Source organism: Leucoraja erinacea, chromosome 7, assembly GCF_028641065.1.
Source record: "Leucoraja erinacea ecotype New England chromosome 7, Leri_hhj_1, whole genome shotgun sequence".
Taxonomy (NCBI): domain Eukaryota; kingdom Metazoa; phylum Chordata; class Chondrichthyes; order Rajiformes; family Rajidae; genus Leucoraja; species Leucoraja erinaceus.
Window position 1 is genome coordinate 61,361,989 of NC_073383.1, and position 26,117 is coordinate 61,388,105.

General features: G+C 41.1%; 1 protein-coding gene across 1 annotated transcript in view; it reads left to right on the forward strand.

The window, feature by feature from the left end:
• The first annotated feature begins 5,217 nt into the window (after positions 1 to 5,217).
• The window catches only part of LOC129699053 (rho GTPase-activating protein 15-like), a 688,053-nt gene continuing 667,153 nt past the window's right edge, over positions 5,218 to 26,117 (forward strand). Inside the window, exon 1 of the mRNA XM_055638666.1 lies at positions 5,218 to 6,475. The gene's annotated coding sequence lies outside the window, so the exon portion shown is untranslated. The remainder of the gene's footprint in view (positions 6,476 to 26,117) is intronic.

The following is a 26,117-nucleotide window of genomic DNA, read 5'->3' on the forward strand; positions in this document are numbered from 1 at the left end:
AGGTTGTGATTTTCTGACAAGGTTAACATTTATTACCCATTCCTAGTTGCCTAAGATCAGGTAATAATGTGCTGCCATCTTGTACAGCAACAAATCTTCTGGTGAAGAAACTCATACAGTTCTGTTGGAATGGGGGTTGCAGGTCAGCCAACATCTAGAGAGAAACAAAGATCAGGTTTTAAGTTACTGACTTTGAGGGCAGCCAGTACAATTGCTCTATTTTAAACCCACTGGACTGGTGTGGATATACTTGGCTAATGACCAAGTGACATGAATTTTTAACCCAACTTCTGAGAATTAAACATCAGTTGGTTAAATATGCCTACAATAATTCTGAAATAAAAGTTGAAGCTGATCATTAAAATGTCAGAATGATTCACCTCTGCCTTGTAGAGCAAGAAACCTTGGTGTCACAACATACAGTGAGCAATGTGACTCGGGATACATAGTCATGAGGTTCACTCACAGCTATTGTCCAAAATGACCTTGCAAGCCATTGCAAGTAAATGTTCTTATTAAAGAAGTGGGCTGATACCAGGCTAAAATGTACCCTTCTGTCATTGTGGTTGATGGAGGTTTCCTATGATCAAACTGCCAACCAGCTTCCATTTCACCTATACTGAGACTCACAACCTGTGTCATAAAAAAATGACAGCTATATTTAAAGATTCACGTAACTTGGGCAGAACTAAAAACAATATGCTCAAAACTCAGCAGGCAAGATACAGTGTCCTTGACCAGAAATGCCAACTGTTTCTCTTTCCACAGATGTTATCTGACTTGCTGAATGTTTCCAAAATTTTCTGTTTCATATGTCAGATTTCCAGCATCTGCAGAGTTTAAACATTTTTTTAATTAGGACTCATTTCCCTTGGCCGCAAGATCACCAGCTGTCTTTCCCTGGATCCCACTTTTTTTACTTGTGTTGTCCTCATTCGTCTTCAAGTACATTGGCATTTCCAGCTGCACTCATAACCAGCAAGCCTCTGCCCTTGCTCTCACCAGCTGTCAAAGTTGTATTTGACAGTGAAAGTGCAGGCACAGGGCTGTTAGTCTACACAGATGGCATAACACAAGACATAAATGCACTGACTTCAAGTTGTGTTAGTCCTGGACTTTGGGACTTCTAAGAAGAAACTCACAACACTCTAAAAAATAATGGTGTCTGAGCAGAAGATTTGCCACATTAAATGTTATTAGAGGAAGCATATGATTTTCAAGTGTCCAACAACACCTAATTATATTCCTGAACAAAATTGAGCAGGACACAGCAGTCTCAACATCTGACCTGCACTGTTCCTATGGCAACTGACCATACTATAAGCAATGGATTCACAAGATGGGAGGAAGTATGTAAGACTTACAAACTTGCCTGGGAGGACTGTTTCAAGCCTTGAGCAGTGTATGTGAGGAAGTGTATGTCATATATTGTGCACTTACATGGTAAGGCATCATCAATCTATTTCCTGAATTTCCTAAAACAGATTACAGCTTGCACCCCCGCATGGTTTTCTCATTGGTTTATGATCTTCTCTGTATTCTGAAGATCAAATGCGATTAAATTAAAACATATTGTGCTTCAACTACGAACTTTATCTTCGACAGATACAGTCTGACCCCTGTGGTGCCTCATTAATCTTTGATGACCTATTTTCTTCAAATGTGTATGTCGACTTAAATGTTTACCTAATTAAGATATCCCAACAACCTTAGGTCCTTCCAACTTAATTGTCTTCTGTTCTCTCAATGTGTCTTCAACATGAATCTTTTAATTCTCTTTCTGCAATTACTGCCTGATCTGCATGCTTTCAGTATTATCTGCATTTGTTTTAACTTTATTTTGGTTTTGTTTGATGTGTTATCTGTTCAAATTGATTTGATTAAATAACAATAACATGACAAGCTGCAAGAATAAATGTAGCTGCTGTGAACTGTATTCAAGAATTTGTTGAGATCAAACTAGGATATAGCTGAAAAAGAATTACCTTGCCTCTTTTTAGACTTACTACTAAATCTAGATGTGTAAATTAAAAATTAAATATTAAAATGTGTATCTCATTGGAATGGGTGAATTGACAACATTTCATTTCATGTTTGCTTGCCTGAATTTAGCCACAAATATTTTGTGAGTTGTAAAAATGCTTATTTCCTAATAAAGGAATATGTTTGGCTTGTATACTTCCAATGAGAAGCTGTGCATAGAAAATAAATTGGCAAATGTATAGCATAATGTTGATGTCCAGATCACAATGTGAAAAAGTGTGATCTTGGCAGGAAGAACATTTTGGAAGCTTTAGTGCACTGACATGGTTTAAATTCCACATAGTGGAATATCACACAGCAACGCTATTATCCAGATCAATTGAATAAGACTTTCACAAATATCTTCTTCTTCTTAAGCCTTTTGGTCCTCTCGGGAGCAGAGGCCATTGGCAAATGTCTTCCATCTCACCTCACAAATATGCAATTCCAAATTGTTTTGTTTTGTGTAACAAAATAATGATTATCTTCTAGTTATCTCAATTCACTCCGAGTGGTGACGTCAGTGATGGCAGCCTCGCCAATGGTCTCTCTGTCTTTTCATCTTTTTTGTTATTCTTAGTGTGTTTTTAAAGTATGTGTTAGTGTTCTCTGGTTTGTTTTATTTGGAGGGTGGGGGAAGGAGTCGGGGGAAACATTATTTCAATCTCTTACCTTGCTGGAGATGCGAGTGATTTCCAGATCGTATCTCCGGTCGCTCTGCAGCCTAACATCATGGAGTTGGCGGCCTTGCTCGAGACTGACTTTGAGCCCCACCGCAGGGCCGTGGACTTACCATCAGAGCCTGTGATCCCTTCCTTGGGATTGACGCTCCAACCGTGGCCTACGATTTCAACATCGAAGAGCTCGCAGTCTTGGGTAGAGATGATGTCGAGAAGCTCCAAAGTTGCAGGAGATTCGATCACCTGGCGTGGGGAAGCTGAGATCCTCCCAATGCGGGAGCGTGATCACCCCGATGCGGAGGACCTGACTAACAGTTGAGGGTGCCAAGATTGCACTGACAACAGAAGGCTCGAGGCCTCCGACCACGGGGTAACAAAGGAAGAGATTGAAATTTTATTTTGCCTTTCATCATAGTGAGGAATGTGGGGGAGTCACTGTGATGGATGTTTGTTAAAATGTAATTTGTGCGTTTTGTTGCTTTTTATTGGTATGACTGTATGGCAAATCAAATTCTTTGTATGTTGCAAAACATACTTGGCTAATAAAGTACGATTATGATTATGATTTGACTGCAACTCAGGGTGTGAGTTACCCTTGCATCCTCAAAGCTTTTTCAAAACATGGCAATGTTGTTCCCTAAACAGATCTCCACTGAACCTTTGCATAGAAATTTGGGGGGCATTGATCCAGGGCCCATGGGGAACTTTTAGTTTTGAGATGTAGGTGCCCTTATAAGAGCTCAATCTATCAGTGGAGTGACTTTTGCACACAAACTATGCCAGACTAGTAGTATTGGCAAAAGGACTATGTGAGAAATGTTAGTGCTGGCACAAGTTGGTAAGATCAGCATAGGATGGAGTACATTGCTGTTGAAATACAACCCATGAAATATGGCCCCACTGCCTATATTTCAATTAACACTTAGATCACTGTAATGCAAATAAATTACTGTTGTAAACTATATAAATCATGTGATATTTAAACACAAATCAACATGGAATCCAATCTGATTGAAACTTTGACTAGGCGCAATACCTTTCAGATGAATGTGGCAACTAAATCATGAAAGTATTTTACAGTGGAAAAATAATGTACTATGTTTAATTTCCTTTTATTTAAATGATGACTGATTACCTGTGGTGAGGAAAAAGAGAAAGTTGGACTCAAAAACCATGAATACAATTCTTGCAATATTTAAATGAAAATGACTAATAGTTCTCATTTAAAGTGAATATCATTATCATAAAATATATTCTACATTTAACCTAAAGTACTTAAGGCGGATATTGGGTCAAACTTTTAGAGAAATTATCATTAATCATCATAGCGTTTATGCCTATTCCATTAATCTCACGAGACTACTTTCAGAGCACTGGTTTGAAAGGGTTTTTGTGAACAATGTAGCCTACAAAATAGTTCCTCGTTAGTAGGCAGTGAGCATATTTATATTATTTAGCCAATTGTGCAGAGGCTAACTTGATGACATCAATCATCACACTACGATCAATCTCTTGGAAAGAAGATGAAAATCTTGGAATATTTACGGCAACACTATTGCATAATCTGCCTTTCACTGACTTCAGAAGACGGCAACAAAAGTCTCGTATCTTGCCGTACGTTCTGCCGATCCTAGTGTGCATCCTGCAAAATATTATTTTTGTTAGAGGCCTGTAAATTATTAAAGATAACATTGGATCTGGTATCAACCAAAAGTCATAATATAGTATACGTATTATGTGAGGATTTAGAATTTTCTGTCAGTGGAAGGCATCACATTAGGTTAAATCCTCTGCATCAATTTGATTTAATCCATCTGACAATTGGCTAGCTGCTTTCATATTGTGTTGTTTGACCTATCTTCAGTGCTGGCTCGAAGGGCCTACTCCTGCACCTATTGTCTATTGTCTATTATTCAGCTACAGTTCACAGAAACAGTATCATTTGCCATAACGGAGGGGAAAAAATACCAGCTAGCAATATTACAATGTATTCCATTCAGAGAATCTCCCAACAACAATGCTCAACATTAAGAAGTAGACAGTAAGCTGGTGACACAATGGTGCAGGTGTGGTGTTGTGGCCTTACAGCACAAGGGACCCAGGGTTGATCCTGACTATAGGTGCTGTCTGTACAGACGTATCCCTCTGACCGCATGGGTATGCTCTGGATGCTCTGGGTTTCTCCCATATTCCCAAGATGTGCAGGTTTGTAGGTTAATTGGCTCATGTAAATTTATCCCTAGTGCATAGAATAGAACTAGTGTACTCTGATTGTTCATTGGTGTAGACTTAGTGGACTGAAGGGCTTGTTTCCTTGCCATATCTCTAAACTAAACTAATACCAGTCGAGTTATTACAAATATCTTTTGAAAATCCAGTCAGATACAATCTTGCCTTCTTCATTAAGACATTCTTAAGAAATTAGGATTAAAATAGTATGAAATATAGAATAGCATTGAAAAACATATATATTCTGAATTAAGAATCTTGCAAATTACAACATAGAGAACTCACATTTAATCCATTAAGACCTATTCCGATACCTCTTTTCAACATAAACAACCTAGTCTATCCAACGCTTGCTAATTAATCATTGATAAAATCCTTTCTCTATATAGATTTTTCTGGAACATTGTGGTGCCACCTGGTAGTTAGGCCACTTACTGTGCGAACCCTCGGCAGTTGGGGTCAGGGTCACATGACTGGGTTTGGCGGGAAGGAGTTGTCTCGGGATTTAGGGGTGTGTCCTGGTACATATAATGAATCCAGGGTTAACCTTCCCCCATTCGTGTGTGTGCTGTTCTTTTTATTTTGTCAAAAAATAACTCTTTGTTTCACCACACGTGGCTTCCTTATTCGCCCACCATATTGGTGACCCCGACGATCCAAAACGGGAATTTTGGATTTAAACAATGGACGCAGCCAAATATCAACCTCAACAGCCCGAGGTCACTATCAATCCATCCCAGCAGAATGTTGTCTCCCTGAAGTAGCCTGTGCTCTGGACATTGAAGCCCGAAGTGTGATTCAAGCAGGCAGAGGCCCAGTTCCACATCCGACGCTTCACGGTGGATGGTACCCAGTACTATTCTGTGGTCGGCGCTGAATATTGAAATATTTATTGTGCAAATCTGTTATGTTTTGAGATGTAATGATGTGATGATGAATTGTTGATCCAACTATTTATAAATCCCATGAAATAAAATTCTAAGTAAATCTTTGAGAACAAATCATGTCAGCTGATGAAACCTATTACTGGAATAGAAAATAAAATTTGTATTTATGCAAATAGTAGAGGTTGCACTCTTAAAATGAAACAGTTTTGATTAATGGGTTGGAACTTTCTACTGCTTGCAAAATATTTGTGCCAGCAGTTGCTAAATATGACCAAAAAAAAGGAGAAGTTGCCACAGGTGCCCGTTGTCAAATAATAAAATGCCCATTAGGGTTTAAACCCTTCTTTAATCAATGTTCCCTCAGGAAGGGTATGCATTTAAGTCCCTGAATGTGTGATGCAGTTCAAAAAATATCTAACAACACTCTTTGTAGATATTTTATGTCAAAAAAAAAAAAGCTGAACCAACAGGATGTGGTTTAACTTTGCAGACTGTGTGTAGAATCTATAGCCGTCTTCCCCAACGTACAGCAAGATTAGCTAAGATTATTACAGTCATACATGTGACCTCTGGCGGATTCCTTCATTTGCTGAAGTGCCTACAAAACTGTTGCTGCTTAATGGCAGAGTGAGTAGACAGAAGGAAGCTGAACTTTGGGTAAGAACGCACTTGTATAATCCTACTTTGACTTACTTTAATTGATTCATTTAATTTTAATGATGACTCTGAAAGGACTGGCTTTTACTATCATTGCAAAAACAACTTGCTTTTTGGTTTCCTGATTTGGCGGCATGTCCATTTACACAAACATTATGATGCTTGGGAGAAGAGATGAAGCATTCATAATTTAGAAAAGGTCCCTGTAAATAAATGTGCGTTTGTGGGAAGGATACAAAGCATTGTTAACAATTTTTTAATGTGAATTTTCATTTCTCTTCCGTGTGCAGTTTTCCGTATGAAATTTTGCATCAAGGAAGTGATCAATTGGGGGTGGGTCTGAGGGTGAAGTAAAGATTGAGCAGATTGTCTTTTGAATTCAAATTGAATGTTGATTTTAAGAATGAGATTGAGTTTGCACGTGGGATACAAGTGAATCAAGGTACATTCAATTTTATGCCAATTTTATGCCAATTACATATATCAGTTTAGAGGACTGTAACTCAGATACTATTTTACATACTCCATCACAATGCATTAACTGTGAACAACTTCACCCCACAGCATTTCAAACCTCCATCACCATGACCCCCAACTTTGCTTTTCGGTCACGAACTAACATCCAAATAACCCATTTTATACATGTAATTTTGTTTATGCTTCTTAAATTTCCCTCAACTGACCATTTGCATTCAAAATGAAGACTTGTTTCACCTTAACTGCGAATATAGTTCGCTTGGCAGAGTTGCTCTATAAGTAAATCTAAAGAGCCATAGGCCTGGAGGCATGTTCTAAGCTTAAAATAAAATGGCTACATCTAAGCAAAAGTTATTTTCCAATGTTCAGCTTTAAAAAGTTGGTGCTGAATTTCGATTATCAAACTGCTCAGTGGCTTTCAATTTGAATATAAAAAAAGAATGTTCTTCTCATTTGCTACTTACAGAATGTTATAATTTATTTAGCATTGGGTTATAAATAAACATATGTCTGTAAATTACTATATCTTTCTACAAGTTGTGTAGATACAGTCATTTACTACATAAAATGATTCCATTGCGGGAATGTGCTAGTCAAAATGAATGTAACACAAGCCAATTTCAGTATTCCCCTACTGAAGTTCACAGAGATACTTTTTAGAAGAATACCAATCATGGTGTTACCTATGGGCTTAACGAGTCACATTGCATATTTGGGACAGGGTAGGAAATGTATTTATAAATGAACAGTAATGCTTCCACATACATCTAAAAACAAAGAAAAGGAGCAAGCACATGCCGCACAGTCCATCAAGCCTCCTTCACAACTTAGACTCATGTCTGACCCTTAAGTTTAACATCTCTCTATCTGATTCCATATGCCTGAGGTATGTAGAAAATAACTGCTGGTTTAAATCAAAGGTAGACATAAATTCTCCAGAGATGCTGCCTGTCCCACTGAATTACTCCAGCATTTTGTGTCTACCTTCCATATGCCTGAATTCCCTAACAATCAAAGTATGTATCAACCCCAAAAATGAATGCACTAAATTTGTAAATATTTGATTAGAGTATAAATGTAAATAATTTGTTGTACATATAGCTGCTGGTGTACATATGGTGTACATATAGCTGCTAAATTTGTATAAGATAATTATAAGCAGTTGAATAAGGGATGGGAATTAATAAGCTTTGGCTTCTTCCTGCTCCTTTTCGGACACATACGATTTCATTTATTTATAGATATTGTTTATGACACTTTATAAATATTCCTGTTTTGTTTTTTGTATGCTGTTTCACACTTGCTTTTTATTCTTTTTTTCTGTTCGAAATAAAGAATCAAATAAGTAAATAAATAAATAGATAAATAAATAAATAAATAAATAGATAAATGAGCAGTGAAAGTGTTCTGGTGTAGAAATTTCCAAGGATAAGCAAATGATTATGTAAAAAAAAATCTTCTATGCTTTCAATGATATGTTATCCTGGGATCTAGATCAGTAGTCTTAGATTCTCTATTCAGGGAATCAGCATCTTACCACACACCTTATAAAGCTCTCAGAATCTTTTGTGCTTCAGTAAATTCACCCATCTTTTATTTTTTGGAGAATGCATCATGTTATTGCACCAAGTAGCCACATTTCCTGGAGACCAATATATAGCAGACCACGAAGACAGGAATAACTTTACTTGAATGTAGGAGCCAACACTGCACATTGTAGGCCAGTTGAGGCCAGTTCATTGGCTATATTTAAGAGGGAGTTAGATGTGGCCCTTGTGGCTAAAGGGATCAGGGGGTATGGAGAGAAAGCAGGTACAGGATACTGAGTTGGATGATCAGCCACGATCATATTGAATGGCGGCGCAGGCTCAAAGGGCCGAATGGCCTACTCCTGCACCTATTTTCTATGTTTCTATGTTTCTATAGTAATCCAGTTATTTTTCTCAACGAAGAAAGACTTGCAGCAAGACTTCCTTCCTATTGCACATTAGTCTGCTTGCAATATGCTATTCATGTTTCTATTCATTGCAAATAGTGGATATTAATTTTTTATTCAGTGTGCAAGAATATTTAAAAAATGTTGAGCTTCAATATTAATTAATTTTTCAACATTTAAGAAGCACTGTTTGTTTATTTTCCCGAATAAAGTGAATAATTGTTTTTTTTTTAGCATTATCACATGATTTGGGAACAAGGATATGTAGAGATATGGATCACATCAGGCAGAGATTAGTTTGATTTGGTCTCATGGACATTGTGGGCCAAAGGGCCTGTTCCTGGACAGCCATGTTTTCATGGTTTATGATAGCTTTTGTCCACTCAAGATCTACATCCCTTTGTCTTTTTCAACATTTAAGCAAGCACTGTTTGTTTCACGTTTTTTCCTGAATAAATTTGAATCAATTCAATTCAATTTTTAATTTAGCATTTAGCATGAGTTTTTGGGAACAAGAAAAAACAAGATATGTAGAGATATGGATCACATCAGGCAGAGATTACTTTGATTTGGTCTCATGGACATTGTGGGCCAAAGGGCCTGTTCCTGGACAGCCATGTTTTCATGGTTTATGATAGCTTTTGTCCACTCAAGATCTACATCCCTTTGTCTTTACTCCTCCTTTGTATAAAGTGTCATTAGCAGACTTGGAAAGATTGCATTCACGTTTTTATCCAAGTCATATATTTAGATTGTAATTGAATCTGGCTCAGCATTGATTCTTTCGTACTCATGAGTAACAGCTTGGCAGTCTTCAAATTTCCTGTTTATGTCTATTTTTTTTCAATTTCAGTCTTTCACCGAATTCTCAACCCATTTTACCCTAAATCCATGAACCCTGAATTTCTGCAACAACCTACCATTGGGCATTTTTGCAAATACCTTTAACTTTCCACTAATATTATATCAGCTAACATTCTTTTACTATATCAGCTAACATTCTTTTAAATGCCTCATTAAATATATCCTCTATTATATATGTGGTCTTTCCCATTCATGCAACAAGATTAACTCTGTTTATCACATAAGGGTCTGGATTGTGCCCACTGAGACAGAAGGTTCCTTAAGGAACAATTGGTTGTGTCATCTCACAGGGCAGCAGGTCTGCTGAGTTAAGACTTGGATGTATTTAGTATCGAACCTCTGAGGTTTATGACAGTGGCTGATGTCATCAGCTCGGTCTCATTCATTTGCATGAGTTTACTGAACTTCACTTCACTAACCATAAACTTCTGAATTTTTTTTAATGGTATTTCTAATTCATTATTTTTAATAACTTTTAAACTATTTTGAATGTGTTCTGAGAGCAAGACCCATACATCTGCTGCCCGAGCCCTAGTGTTTACTCACATTCTGCTCTTCACTGCAGAATGATTCTGATAAAGAGAATTGATATTGCTGATCCTCCTGACAATGGAATTAGTGTAGATAGCCATCACTATGGGTAGAGAGTTCAAGAAGTGTGTTGGATCCTGTGCCATATAGACCAGAAATTGTAAATTGCCCTATTGCTGTGGTATACTTCTGTGGTAAGACTGGAGGGTGGCTAATGTTGTACAGTTATTTAAGAGATGCAAGGACAAGCCAGCAAAGTACAGATTGGTGAGTCTGACATCAGTGGTGGGAAAGCCAAAGAGACTGTTTCCATGCTGTGTAGCTCTATGCCATTATGTCTCTTTAAAATGATTTTGGTCGGGGAAGATGTGCAAGGCAATCCAGATTATTAATACTGATAAGTGTGAAGTTATGCACATTAAGAGGACACATAAGGATAGGATGAAACAATGAATGGTATGATCAATGGAGTATTGCCAAAAAGGGCTTTGATGTACAAATCCATGGAACCTCAAAGGTGACAGCACAAGTAGGTAAGGTGATGAAGAAGGCATATCGAAATGTTCTTTTATAACCAGGGCATAGTTGAAGGGAACATGAATTATCTTTAAAAAGCATGTTTGGGCCACAGCTGGAGTATAATGTACAGTTCCATCGCCACACTGTAGGGAGGTTATAATTGAATTGGAGAGAGTACAGAGAAGATTCACCAGGATGTTCCCTGGAATGGCATGCTTTAGTTACATGGAGAGAACAAATAGGTTATATTTGATTTCCTTTGAATGGAGAAGGCTGAGGGGGAAATTGATTAGTTATCCAAAGTTAAGTGAGAGACTTTTCTCCTCAGCAAAGTTTCTCACGGAATAAATTCACATATAATTTTCAGAAATAAATTCTGTCTGCTATTGCGTTGCCCACTTTATCAACTCATCATGTCAAAAAAAAGGATAGATCAGTTTTCTGTTTAGAAAGACAGCATGGAAACAGGTCCTTCAGCCCATCAAATGCACGCCGACCAGCAATCACACACACACTAGTTCTATACTACACACTCAGGACATTTCTCAGAAGCCAAATAACCTAAAAACCTGCATTTTGGAATGTGGGAGGAAACCAGAGTACCTAGAGAAAACCCACGTCATCACCGGGAAAATGTACCAACTCTACAGACAGCACCCGTAGTCAGGAACAAACCTGGGTGCCTGGCGCTGTGTGGCAGCCACTCTACTGCTGTGCTACCCTTATGGATCAATAGCTTGTAAAACAAAATACAAACGTGTAGGAATATGGGGAGAAGGCAGGCATGGGTTATTATTGGGGACAATCAGCCATGATCACAATGAATGGCGGTGCTGGCTCAAAGGGCCAAATGGCCTCCTCCTGCACCTATTTTCTATGTTTCTATGTAGTCTTGAATGCACAGTATGAACATATTTCCCATTGCTCACACACTGAATCTGCATGATATTTCACATCTTGAAGGGACATAGACCTTATTTTTTATGGCAATTATGCCACAAATAATTGTATTGTGAGTCAACGGAGGAAATTCCTGTAAAGGTTAAATTAGTGGATCAACACCCTCATTTCTGGACCATTGATCCAGGGCACAAGTTTGAATCCCTCTAAATGGAGAACTTAAATTCAAGAATTAAATAAATCTGGAATTCTTCAAAATAAGCTGGTCACTCATTTTCCTCAGTGGAGGAAATCTGCCATTCTTGCCATATGACTAAAACTGGTCTCAATTCCAGGACATTTTTTGATTGATAATAAATTATGGCATTTTCAGCACTTTAAAGATATCATGTTCAAATAAAAATGTTATAAGGGTTTTGAAGGTTACCATCCTAATTGTCATCAAGTTATTAGCATTGCAGAGTGACATGGTTTCAGATAGTTCCATTGTGAAGAAGGACATGGCTAATAATCCATTCTTTGTTGTTAACGGGCAGTCCCAAGGCTTACTCAGGCCAAGTTCTGTAATGACTGTTTATAAATATGTATAAAGTTTTCTTCAAAGGGAGAAAACCATGTGGTATATTACTATGTAATTACGCAAGTCCAATTTGTCATAAGATGCAGCAATATTATTACGTGAATATTTGTAATGAGGTCCTTGTTGTTAGAGATTAAGAAAAAAAGTGTTCAATGCTCTTTTTTGCATTGTTTGTTGGAATGAATAGCTGCCAGTAGTATCAAAGCTCTCTCTTTCTCAGATATAAAATGTCATTATTTCTAAATAATGGAATCCAGCTATTTATGATGACTGATAGTCATAGAGCATGGAAATAGGCCTTTGGCCCTACTTGCTCATGCTGATCAAGATGCCCCATCTAAACTAGTCCCACCTGCTCATGTTTGGCCCATCTCTATCCAAACTTTTCCTATCGAAGTATCTGTCCAAGTGTCTTTTAAATCCCTTTCTTCTCCCTGAAGAAGGGTTTTGGCCCAAAACGTTGCCTATTTCCTTCGCACCACAGATGCTGCTGCACCCGCTGGGTTTCTCCAGCACTTTTGTCTACCTTGTCTTTTAAATGTTGTTATAGTTTCTGCCCCAAATCTGATTATGGTTTTTTTCTTGCTTGTTAAATGCTTACAGAAGATCAAAAAACATATTTTTAAATTTCTTGCTGATGTACTCTTTTTATATTTTCTTCCTTTTTAATGGTTACATTATTTCTTGGAACATGGAACATTGAACAGTACAGCAATGTAACAAGCCATACAGCCCACAATATGTGTGCTGAACTTGATGCCAAGACCAACCCTTAACTACATGCACATAATCCATATCACTCAATTTCTTGCAAATTCATGTGTTTATCCAAAAGTTTTAAATGTTACTATCATATCCACATCTAGTACCAGCCCCAGTGGCAAGTTCCTTGTGCTCACCATACCCTGTAAATCAAATCCCCCCAACCCCCTCCCATATCCCCTTCAAAACTGTGCCCCTTTCACCTTAAAGCTATGCCTTCAAGTATTAGGCATTTCCATCAAGGGAAATAGGCTCTGACTGCCTACCCTATCTATGCTCCCATAATTTTACATACTTCTATGAAGTCTGCTTATAACCTTCGACATTCCAGAGAAAACAAACTACGTGCTTAACCTCGCCCTGTAGTTGATATCCTCTAATCCAGTTTTAAAGCTCGCTCTATCCTCTGTGTGGGATCTATAGTATTAACTTTTGATGTGTAAGTTTAGATGTAAAGCTTCCACCCTTGCTAAGTACAGTCAGGGGATTGATTTGTCCCTGGCTTGTCACAATTGTCTTTTGAGACTTGCAAGCCCAGTTTGGAAAGGCCAATGGAACAAGTAATCATGCAGAGTAGTTATGCTTCCTCATTGACTATGGTACACAATGATCTTAGGCACTCAATAATTAGCTCCTTCATCTTATGGAGGCTATTATTTGGGCAACACTTGACCTGATGTTCTATCTCCCTTTTGTTGGCAAACCTGACAATGTCCTACATAGCAGATTAGTGGGCAAAATTAGAGCACATGGTATTGGGGATAGGGTGCTGACATGGATCGAAAATTGGTTGACAGACAAGAAACAAATAGTAGGGATTAACGGGTTCCTTTCAGAATGGCAGGCAGTGACTAGTGGATTAATAATAATAATAATAATAATAATAATAATAATACATTTTATTTATGGGCGCCTTTCAAGAGTCTCAAGGACACCTTACAAAAATTTAGCAGGTAGAGGAAAAACATGTAAGGGGAATGAAATAAATAGTAGAGACATGACTAGTACACAAAGTAAATACAGAATTCAATTCAAAACACAGTATGAGGCAATTAATGCACAGATGAAAAGGGACGGCACGTGGGGCTAAGGATAGGCAGAGGTGAAGAGATGGGTCTTGAGGTGGGACTGGAAGATGGTGAGGGACACGGAATTGCGGATCAGTTGGGGGAGGGAGTTCCAGAGCCTGGGAGCTGCCCTGGAGAAGGCTGTCCCCAAAACTACAGAGGTTGGACTTGTGGATGGAGAGGAGACCAGCTGATGTGGATCTGAGGGACCGTGAGGATTGGTAGGGGGAGAGGAGATCAGTGAGATATGGGGGGGGGGACTGATGGTGGAGGGCTTTGTAGGTGAGTATCAGGATTTTGTAAGTGATCCGGTGGGAGATGGGAAGCCAGTGAAGTTGTTTGAGGATTGGAGTGATGTGATGCCAGGATTTGGTGTGGGTGATGAGTCGGGCAGCTGCGTTCTGGACCAGTTGGAGTTGGTTGATGTAGGTGGAGTTGATGCCAAGGAGAAGTGAGTTGCAATAGTCCAGTCGGGAGGTACTGCAAGGCTTCGTGCTGGGACCGCAGCTATTCACAATATACATCAATGATTTATATGAAGGGATTAAAAGTAACATTAGCACATTTGCAAATGACACAAAGCTGGGTGGCAGTGTGAATTGTGAGGACGATGCTATGAGGATGCAGGGTGGCTTGGACAGGTTGGGTGAGTGGGCAGATGCAGTTTAATGTGGATAAATGTGAGGTTATCCACTTTGGTGGCAAAAACAGGAAGGCAGGTTATTATCTAAATGGTGTCAACTTGGGAAAAGGGGAAGTGCAACGAGATCTGGGGTCCTTGTTCATCAGTCACTGAAAGTAAGCATGCAGGTACAGCAGGCAGTGAAAAAGCGAATGGCATGTTGGCCTTTAAAAGAGGAGCTGAGTATAGGAGCAAAGAGGTCCTTCTGCTGTTGTACAGGGCCCTAATGAGACCACACCTGGCATATTGCGTGCAGTTTTGGTCTCCAAATTTGCGGAAGGACATTCTTGCTATTGAGGGAGTGCAACGTATGTTCACAAGGTTAATTCCCGGGATGGCGGGACTGTCATATGTTGATATAATGGAGCGGCTGGGCTTGCACACTCTGGAATTTAGAAGGATGAGAGGGGATCTTATTGGAACATATAAGATTATTAAGGGTTTGGATACGCTAGAGGCAAAAAACATGTTCCTGATGTTGGGGGAGTCCAGAAGCAGGGGGCACAGTTCACGAATAAGGGGTAAGCCATTTGGAATGCAGATGAGGAAATACTTTTTCACAGAGAGTTGTGAGTCTATGGAATTCTCTGTCTCAGAGGAGATTGGAGGACAGTTCTCTGGATGCTTTCGAGAAAGAGTTAGATCGAGCTCTTAAAGATAGCGGAGTCAAGGGATATGGGTAGAAGGCAGGATCAGGGTACTGATTGTGGATGATCAGTCATGATCACATTGAATAGTGGTGCCTGTTCAAAGGGCCGAATGGCCTACTCCTGCACCTATTGTCTATTGTTATTGTCGAACTCATCATCGCCACCAGTGATTTGTCCAACGCAGTGGTGTCATTGGTAAAACGATAGATGAAATTTGAGATGTGCTTAGCTACACAGTCATGTGTATAAAGAGAGTAGACCAGGAGGCTAAGCATGCAGCATTTGCTTTTACAGAATTAAAATTAGTTAAAATTAAAATTGATTAAAACTAAAATGAGTTAAAGTTAGAATTAATTAATGTTGGGGCAAATTATTTTGAAGTCATTCTTTTTTCTTCCTACTTTTGAGGGAAGTTTTACATTGTTCTTCAAGTTGGAATTAACTATGTTTTGTTCTTACAAGTAGCTGGGCAACAACTGGTGGAGCATAAATAGTACTAACTTCACGTGCTTCTGTATTTTATGTTTCACACTGATCCTTTTCATATAGATCTGAGTTCATGCATACAGGCGTATTTTTACATCCCATGGATGAGACAAAACTTGGAAATTCAGGCAATGGTTGAAGTTGAATAAAGGAGGCCATAGACAGCCTGATTGAATTGACAGACCTGACAGATCATATCTAATGTAAAGAATAGTGAATTGATTCATTTTTTGAGAGGAAGAATGAAAGAGCATACTATAAATAAAAATGGTACAATCTTCAAAAGATATGCAGAAATACAAGGATCTATTGGTTTACATGGACACACTTTAAAATAATGTGTTGATGAAGCTGATTAAAAACAAAACAAAAATATTGGAATAGTCAGCTTTATAAATAATAAACGAACTTGGAGTTATATGTTTATAAATCACTGAAAATCGTGTAGAGTTCTGTATACTGCATTTTTAAAATAATTCAAAGCTTTGAAAGGTGTGCAGGATGATATAATTATGCCGAGAAGCTATGTAAGTTGGCACTGGTTCATCTACAGCAGAAGAAATTAGTTGAAGGTTTATTAGATTTACATTTAAGATTTTGATCAAATGCAGAGGGAGAAGCCTTTTCCATCACAAAAGATAGTTGCCCCCAGCTCAAAATTAAAATAAAGAAAAGGATAATAACTAGAAGAGAGATTAAATTTAATTTCTTCTCATAAATTGTTAAGATCTGCAAAGCTATGATTTTTTTAAAGAGTGGTGCTAACAAAATCAATGATAACTTAGGGATGAAAAAAAAACTTGAATGAAGGTTCAACAAGGAATAATTACTGCACTGTGAGAAAAGACCAGATGACTGCGACTAATTGGATAAAACAGCCACTAATTGGATCACATTGGAATGCTCCTTCAAAGAGATGGCACAGGGATGATGAATTGAATGAAATAGCTCAATATGTTATGTGTGTATGTGTGTTTTTTTTCTTATTTCAAGATATATTCAATATTTTAACATCACGGCTAAGGAAGGCGCTTGAAAGAGCAGAAGATGGTCAAATTGATTTTTGGAGAAATTATTAACATTGGATTAGGTGAAACATCCCCAATGTGCGCAACAGACTTTGAACAAAAAAAGTCCTACAACTTACATGCTGCCTGCTCTTAAGATTAACATGGCCATTGAGTTATCACTTATTTTTAATGGATCTCCCAGCAACAACTTCCTCGCTGGCTCTTTCCTCAGCAGTGACGCCTTGTGCCATCTCAAACCCTTCTAGATGTGCTTCCAAACTCTGACCACAAACCAATTTAAAATACTCGATTGCCAACTGAGATGTAGCTTTTCTGATCAGCTTTTACAAGTGTGGCAGATGGATGGTAGCCTTGCTTTTAAGGTCTGGCATTTGGAGTAACTTTTCCATGGATAAGGATGTTCAGTGAGTGTATCGTAGCTCTGTATGGGTTGCATTGGTGAAATATATAATAAATTGTGTGCATGTAGTTTTCAAGGCTGTTTTCAATTAGTGAAATCCAGGTTAGCCGGGAAGTGGTGTTGGGTAAATTGAATGGATTAAAGGCCGATAAATCCCCAGGGCCAGATAGGCTGCATCCCAGAGTACTTAAGGAAGTAGCTCCAGAAATAGTGGATGTATTAGTAATAATCTTTCAAAACTCTTTAGATTCTGGAGTAGTTCCTGAAGATTGGCGGGTAGCAAACGTAACCCCACTTTTTAAGAAGGGAGGGAGAGAGAAAATGGGGAATTACAGACCAGTTAGTCTAACATCGGTAGTGGGGAAACTGCTAGAGTCAGTTATTAAAGATGGGATAGCAGCACATTTGGAAAGTGGTGAAATCATTGGACAAAATCAGCATGGATTTACGAAAGGTAAATCATGTCTGACGAATCTTATAGAATTTTTCGAGGATGTAACTAGTAGCGTGGATAGGGGAGAACCATGGATGTGGTGTATCTGGACTTCCAGAAGGCTTTCGACAAGGTCCCACATAAGAGATTAGTATACAAACTTAAAGCACAAGACATTGGGGGTTCAGTATTGATGTGGATAGAGAACTGGCTGGCAAACAGGAAGCAAAGAGTAGGAGTAAACGGGTCCTTTTCACAATGGCAGGCAGTGACTAGTGGGGTACCCCAAGGCTCAGTACTGGGACCCCAGCTATTTACAATATATATTAATGATCTGGATGAGGGAATTGAAGGCAATATCTCCAAGTTTGCGGATGACACTAAGCTGGGGGGCAGTGTTAGCTGTGAGGAGGATGCTAGGAGACTGCAGGGTGACTTGGATAGGCTGGGTGAGTGGGCAAATGTTTGGCAGATGCAGTATAATGTGGATAAATGTGAGGTTATCCATTTTGGTGGCAAAAACAGGAAAGCAGACTATTATCTAAATGGTGGCCGATTGGGAAAGGGGGAGATGCAGCGAGGCCTGGGTGTCATGGTACACCAGTCATTGAAGGTAGGCATGCAGGTGCAGCAGGCAGTAAAGAAAGCGAATGGTATGTTAGCTTTCATTGCAAAAGGATTTGAGTATAGGAGAAGAGAGGTTCTACTGCAGTTGTACAGGGTCTTGGTGAGACCACACCTGGAGTATTGCGTACATTTTTGGTCTCCAAATCAGAGGAAGGACATTATTGCCATAGAGGGAGTGCAGAGACGGTTCACCAGACTGATTCCTGGGATGTCAGGACTGTCTTATGAAGAAAGACTGGATAGACTTGGTTTATACTCTCTAGAATTTAGAAGATTGAGAGGGGATCTGATAGAAACTTACAAAATTCTTAAGGGGTTGGACAGGCTAGATGCAGGAAGATTGTTCCCGATGTTAGGGAAGTCCAGGACAAGGGGTCACAGCTTAATAATAAGGGCAAAATCCTTTAAAACCGAGATGAGAAGAACTTTTTTCACTCAGAGAGTGGTGAATCTCTGGAACTCTCTGCCACAGAGGGTAGTTGAGGCCACTTCATTGGGCTATATTTAAGAGGGAGTTAGATGTGGCCCTTGTGGCTAAGGGGATCAGGGGGTATGGAGAGAAGGCAGGTACGGGATACTGAGTTGGATGATCAGCCATGATCATATTGAATGGCGGTGCAGGCTCGAAGGGCCGAATGGCCTACTCCTGCACCTAATTTCTATGTTTTCTATGTTTCTATGTTTCTATTACACAGGGGTGTTCAGCTATATTACTAAAAGTCTGTTCTTGACCGGTTTTGGCCATCTGTGCAGTGATTTCTGAGAGAACGCCGCCACCTATGGCTGTCATTTTTGGGCACCTCGCTCAGAGCCCCCCTCCGCCATATGTGTGCTGAGGATTTTTCCCGTCGATGAAAAATGACAGAGATATTAATGATTTTACAAAATTCCCCATTCTCTCTGCTGCCCCTGCTAGCGGCAGGGGGGAGGGACTATAAAACCCGGAAATGGTGTGCCTCAATCAGTGTCTGCAACCTGGAGGAAGGCAGAGGGTCACGTTTCTCTGAGCTGTGAATAACACTGAACACATGTCTACTCAAATGTAAGTGTCCTTAGTGGTTCTAAAACGCTTGCAGAATGTGTCTATTGGTTTTAAAATGTTTGCAAAAAAATGTCTTTTGGTTCTACAATGCTTGCAGAATGTGTCTTTTTTGGTTCTAAAATCCCCTCTTTTTCTCTCCCCCCTCCCCTCAATCCCCTCCCCCACCATTCCTCCCCTAAACCCCTCCCCTCCCCCCCCCCCCCCCTACCCCCTTCCCTCCCCCCTCCCTCCCCCTCCCTGCTCCTCCCCTCTCCCCCCCCCCTCCCCCTCTCAGCACCCCTCTCTCTCCCCCCCTTTCCTCTCCCCCCTCTCCTCCCCCCCCTCCTCTCCCCCTCTCCTCCTCTCTCCCCCCCCCTCTCCCCCCCCCTCTCCTCCCCCCCCCCTCTCCTCTCCCCCTTCTCCTCTCCCCCCCCCTCTCTCCCCCCTCTCCCCCCTCTCCTCTCCCCCTCTCCCCCCCTCTCCCCTCCCCTCCTCCCCTCTCTCCTCCCCCCCCTCTCCCTCCCCTCTCCCCCCCCTCCTCCCCCCTCCTCCCCCCTCCTCCCCCCTCTCCCTCCCCCCTTCCCCCCCCTCTCCTCCTCCTCCCCTCCCCCTCCCCCTCTCCCCCCCCTCTCTCCTCCCCCCCCTCTCCTCCCCCCCCTCTCCCTCCCCCTCTCTCCCCCCCCTCCCCCCCCCCCCCCCTCTCCTCCCCCCCCCCTCCCCCCCCCTCTCCTCCCCCCCACCCCCCCCCCTCCCCCCCCCCCCCCCCCCCCCCCCCCCCCCCCCCCCCCCCCCCCCTCCCCCCCCCCCCCCCCCCCCCCCCCCCCACCCCTCCCTCCCCCCCCCCCCCCCCCCCCCCCCCACCTCCCCCCCCCCCCTCCCCCCTCTCCCCCCCCCCTCCCCTCCCCCCCCCTCCCTCCCCCCCCCCCCCCTCTCCTCTCGTCTCCCCCCTCTCCCCTCCCCTCCCCCCTCTCCTTCCCCCTCTCCTCTCCTCCCCCCTCTCCTCCCTCTCTTCCCCCCTCTCCCTCCCCCCTCTCCTCCCCCCTCCTCTCCTCTCCTCTCCCCCCCCTCCTCCCTCCCCCCCCTCTCCTCTTTTCCCCCTCCCCCCTCCCCTCAATCCCCCTCCCCCACCATTCCTCCCCTAAACCCTCTCCCCCTCCATACACCCCTACCCCCTTCCCTCCACCCTCCCTGCCCCTCCCTGCTCCCCCACCTCCCCTCCCCTCTTTCCCCCCCTTCTTTCCCCCTCTTTCCCCCTCTCCCCCCCTCCCCCTCCCCCCTCCCCTCTTTCCCCTCCTCTCTCCCATCCCTCTCCTCCTCCCCCCCCCCCCACCCTCCCTACCTCCCCTAAACCCCCTCCCCTCCACTCCCCTACCCCTCTTCCCTCCACCCTCCCTGCTCCCCACCTCACCTACCCCCCCCCCTCTCAGCACCCCCTTCTCTCTCCCCCCCTCACTCTCACCCTCTCTCTCTCCTCCCCCACCTTTCCCCCCTCACCCACCCTCCCTCTTATCCTCCTCTCACCCGTCCCTTATCCCTCTTGCCCCTCTCTCTGTGTGTCTGTCTCTCTCTCTGTCTCTGCCCCTTCTCTCTCTGCCCTCACTCTTTACCCCCGCCCGCCCCCCGACCCTCTCTAGATGCGACTGCTAGTTGGGGGCTATGCGTCAGTAGATAGGGTGTTTATGGGGTAAAAGGAGCAAATTAATAATATTAATATAATATCAAGGGGGTAATTAGCGTGATTGCGGGGGGGGGGGGGGTCAGCCCCCCCCCCCCCCTCCCCCACAGCCGCACGTTGGGGGAACAGACCCAACAGGTCTGCACTTGGTCTAGTTTATCATAAAGATTTCTACTTCATTTAGTGTTCTTTATCCATAGGAAGATTGTTATGCAGATGTGCATGTGATACATTCACCCTGCAGTACTCCACTCTGCTTTATCTATTCACACCATGTGAGAATAGAGTGAGGAAATATGACTTCAGCAGTGAGGTGCCCATGCTTGTTTTAGACTTCAAAAGTTTGTTTGAACTTGAATTGTCCAGTTCCTCCAGCAGGAATCCAAGGAGGAGTTAACTCCATCCTTCGCAATGAGAACCTATACAAGGATGTTGGCTTGTGCAATGGGAATGTGGCAAATGCATCAACCACAAAACAGACGTAGGAGGATTAGACAGTCAGTTAAATCAATGTTCCTAGGGTTAATTGGTTCTCAAATAGAATCTACATTTACCAATATCACTGTATAAACTCCATCATTGATCGCTAACTTAAAATATCTGGTGATACCAATGAGAAATCCAAAGGTGCAGATTAACCATTGCCACTTAACTACAAGATATATCATTGAGCAATTAATGGGAAATTTGAAAATGAGCTTTGCGTATTTTATATTTTCTTTTTGACATAAGAGACCAATAGGCCCATTAAAATATGCTGATTGTCAGAGTGATCACATCAGACCCATTCTCTTACTTCTTTTCCTGCATTCCTATCTACTTCCTTGACTCTTTACAATCCACTAGGGATAATTTACAGTGGCCAATTAACCGACTGACTACCGCATATTTGGTATTCAAAATGTTCCGAGTGGGAAATGAAAGATGATGTGAGGAATAACTTTATTTTTGTGTGGTATCAATCTGTAATGAGAATAATGGAAGTGACGAACTAAGTACATTCAAAAAGAAAGTGGCGAGGCAGTTAAGTTTAGGTTTGTGGATACAAGGAACTGCAGATGCTGGTTTACAAAACAATACACCAAGTGCTGGAGTAACTCAGCAGATCAGGCAGCATCTCTGGAGAACATTGATAGTGACATTTTGGGTCCCGATTCAAAACCTTTTCTATCCATGTTCCAGCCACAGAGGCTGTCTGTCCCGTTGAGTTAAACCAGCACATTTTGTTGTGTTCGGTTTAGGTTTGGTTTAGGTTAATTAAGATTGTCACGTGTACTGATATACAATGAATTGCTTTAATGTTGCATGCTATCCAATCAAATCGGATAATGCTATACATAAATACAATCAAGCCAAACTCGAGTCTAATAGATAGAGCGAAGGGAAAGATCTAGAGTATGGTTATAGGGAGAAAACAGAGAGAAAGAGAAACAGCAAGATTGACTAGATGGACCAGGTGGCCTACATTTGTACCATTATGATACAAAAACTCCATGTCGAACATCGCCATTTGGTGGAGTAAATTAATATGGTCAAAAGTGTATGATATTTTCTTAAATATTCAAATTTTGGAGGCAGAGTGTGATAAGCAAATGTGTATGAGATCAGTGCTATTGAATTGCTGGACAATTGTATTGAAATTCGTGACATTTTTGGACATCAAGCAATATGTTGTTCATTATAACATTTTAATATATTTTTGGTAAGTGATTAAATCTGAAATTAACTTCTGCTCTGAACAAAATGAACTTTAACAGGAACATAACTGATGTAACCTGACTTGGATAAATATCTTCTTTAGGCTGAAACATAGTTAAATGCACTACTGCAGTATCACATCTAGAATCTCTGCGTGATTTGTTTGCAAAATAGGACCATTAAAAAAATAACAACATTTAAACAGTAATTGAAATATTTGAAAGCTTGGTTTCAAATTAAAGAGCTAGGAAATAAAAGGTATTGTTTGCACATAGATACAATATTTTCAGAGGGACTTCATTGAATTACATCTAGAAACTGCTTTTTAAGCCTGAATAAATTTGACAACATATCTATAAAGATCTCTTTCCCCAGGTTTTTATATTTGTCAACAATAGTTTCTTAAAAATATGAATATAAATGTATTGTCGAAAACAAAAGCAATGGTTTCATATATTCACATCCCTGTGTTGTCTTTCAATTTTGTGTTCTATTGATCTTTGAATTCTATTAAAATATGATACTTTTATCTTGTTCAATTTCACTATCAACTGCTGCAGTCTTAAATAACCTTTAAATTGCTTTTTCAATGGAAACATATGACATCTATAGATAAAATGTGTCTTAAATTGTGCGAGCCTTTTTTGTTCAATAAGAAAAGCAAAGGCACAATGAATAGAGGAATTCCATACAATGTGTTACAGGAAATGTCTTATTTCTTCCAACATGGATGGAGACCATTTGGCCCATCAAGTCAATAGCAGCTCTCCCTGTCAACCCCATTCATCCACATATCTCCTTGTGGTCTATTCTCTGTAATAAGTCCATTAACACCCTCATTTTTCACTCCATCTATCTACAAAAGAGGAAATATATAGCAACCAATCAATCTAGCATGTTTGGGATGTAGGAATAAACCAGAGCATGCTGTGGAATCCACATGGGCATTGGAAGAATAAGCAATCTCTAGTTACCGGAGGTCAGAATGGAACCCAGGTTACTGGTGCGGGAAAGCAGAAGCAATACATACACTGAAAGAATCCACAAAGACATGACCTGAAACATTTTACTTTTTTCAAATTATAAAAAAAGGCATATATATAAAATGGAGTGTGAAGAAGGGGCCCCAAACCAAAATGTTACCTGTTCCTTCTCTTCCCGGATGCTGTTCCTTCAGCACTTTGTGTTTTGTTCAATATTGCAGCATCTGCAGTCTCTTGTGTCTATAAAATTACCCAAGCTATTTTAAAGTGTCGACCACATCCACAATTTAAACAATTATAAAGGACAAAGAAAAGTGTGTGGAAGCACATCTCCTGCAGGTTCCCCTCCGTTGCATATATTCATGGCTTGAAAGTATATTATCTGGCCTTCATTGCTGCTTGATCTAAATCCTGGAACATCCTAACCATCAACAGTACATGTTGAAGGACTTCTGAAAGACAGCTCATCGCCACCTTCTAAAGGGCTGTTAGATGATGCAATGAATGCTGGTTGAAAATGAAGAAATTAATAAAACACAATATTTAAAAATATATTATTGATCTGTTCTCTTGTGAGGAATCCTCTGACATTTTCGCCAACATCAGATAATCCTCCGACATTTTCGCCAACATCAGATAATCCTCCAACATTTTCGCCACCTGCAACGGGATCCCACCACTGGCCACATCTTCCCATCTCCTCCCCTTTCGGCTTTCTGCAGAGACCACTACCTCCGTAACTCCCTGGTCAATTTGTCCCCTCCCAACCAAACCACTCCCTCTCCTGGCACTTTCCCTTGCAACTGCAAGTATTGCTACACTTGTCGCTTTACCTCCCCCCTTGACTATCCAAGGACCCAAGCAGTCTTTCCAGGTGTGGCAGAGGTTCACCTGCACCTTCTCCAACCTCATCTATTGTATCCGCTGCTCTAAGTGTCAGCTGTTCTACATCGTTGAGACCAAGCGTAGGCTTGGCGATCGCTTCGCCCAACACCTCCGCTCGGTTCGCAATAATCAACCTGATCTCCCAGTGGCTCTGCACTTCAACCTCCTCCCATTCTGAATCTGACCTTTCTGTCCTGGGCCTCCTCCATGGCCAGTGAGGCCCACCGTAAATTGGAGAAGCAGCACCTCATATTCCCCAGCGGTACGAACATTGATTTCTCAAATTTCAGGTGGTCCCTGCTTTCTCCCTCTTTCCCCTCCCCACTCCCAGCTCTCCCACAGCCAACTGTCTCCGCCTCTTCCTTCTTCCCACCACATCAATTTGAAGAAGGGTCTCAACCTGAAACGTTGCCTATTTCCTTCACTCTATAGATGCTGCCTCACCCGCTGAGTTTCTCCAGCAATTTTGTCTACCTTATCACTGCAAACAGTACTTTGAATTGAAGATAGACACAAAATGCTGGAGTAAATCAGCGGGACAGGCAGCTGGATAGAAGGAATGTTCAAGACCCTTCTTCAGACTGAGTGAATGGGTGATGTTTTGGGTCAAAACCCTTTTTCAGCCTGAGTTAATGGGTGACTTTTTGAGTCGAGACCCTTCTTCAGACTTTGCATTCCCCCGGCAGTGCTACTAGATTCATCCATGAAAGCCAACAGTGAAAAGCAATTGTGGCACCACTGAAGGCAAATCGTTCCCAGAGGAGGACTTGTGACATGAAACCAGAGGATAATTTTGTATGCCTTTAAAACTGATCATGTTTAAGCAGAAATAAAACTTGACTAATTTACCCTGTAATAACATTGAACATAGCTATCCAGTGCCTAGAATTAAAGTGGAATGTTGATGTTAAGTTGAAGCAATACCAAACAAAATATCTGGCAAAGTTCAAGGCTGATGAGAGACAGGATTTGCCAAAAAGTGGTTAAAAGTTAAATTGACAGGCCCTGAATTTTGCTGTTAGGTTTACTGGTCAACTGATGGATAATTATCCATAATTAGAGAGACAGAGTGGACATCTATCGGCAGAGCCAAAAGAGATGGGGGAGATATTGAACAATTTATTTTCTTCGGTATTCACCAAGGAGAAGGATATTGAATTATGTGAGGTAAGGGAAACATGTAGAGTAGCTATGGAAACTATGAGATTCAAAGAAAAAGAAGTACTGACACTTTTGAAAAATATAAAAGTGGATAAGTCTCCAGGTCCTGACAGGATATTCCCTAGGACATTGAGGGAAGTTAGTGTAGAAATAGCAGGGGCTATGACAGAAATATTTCAAATGTCATTAGAAAAGGGAATAGTGCCAGAGGATTGGCGTACTGCGAATGTTGTTCCATTGTTTAAAAAGGGTTCTAAGAGTAAACCTAGTAATT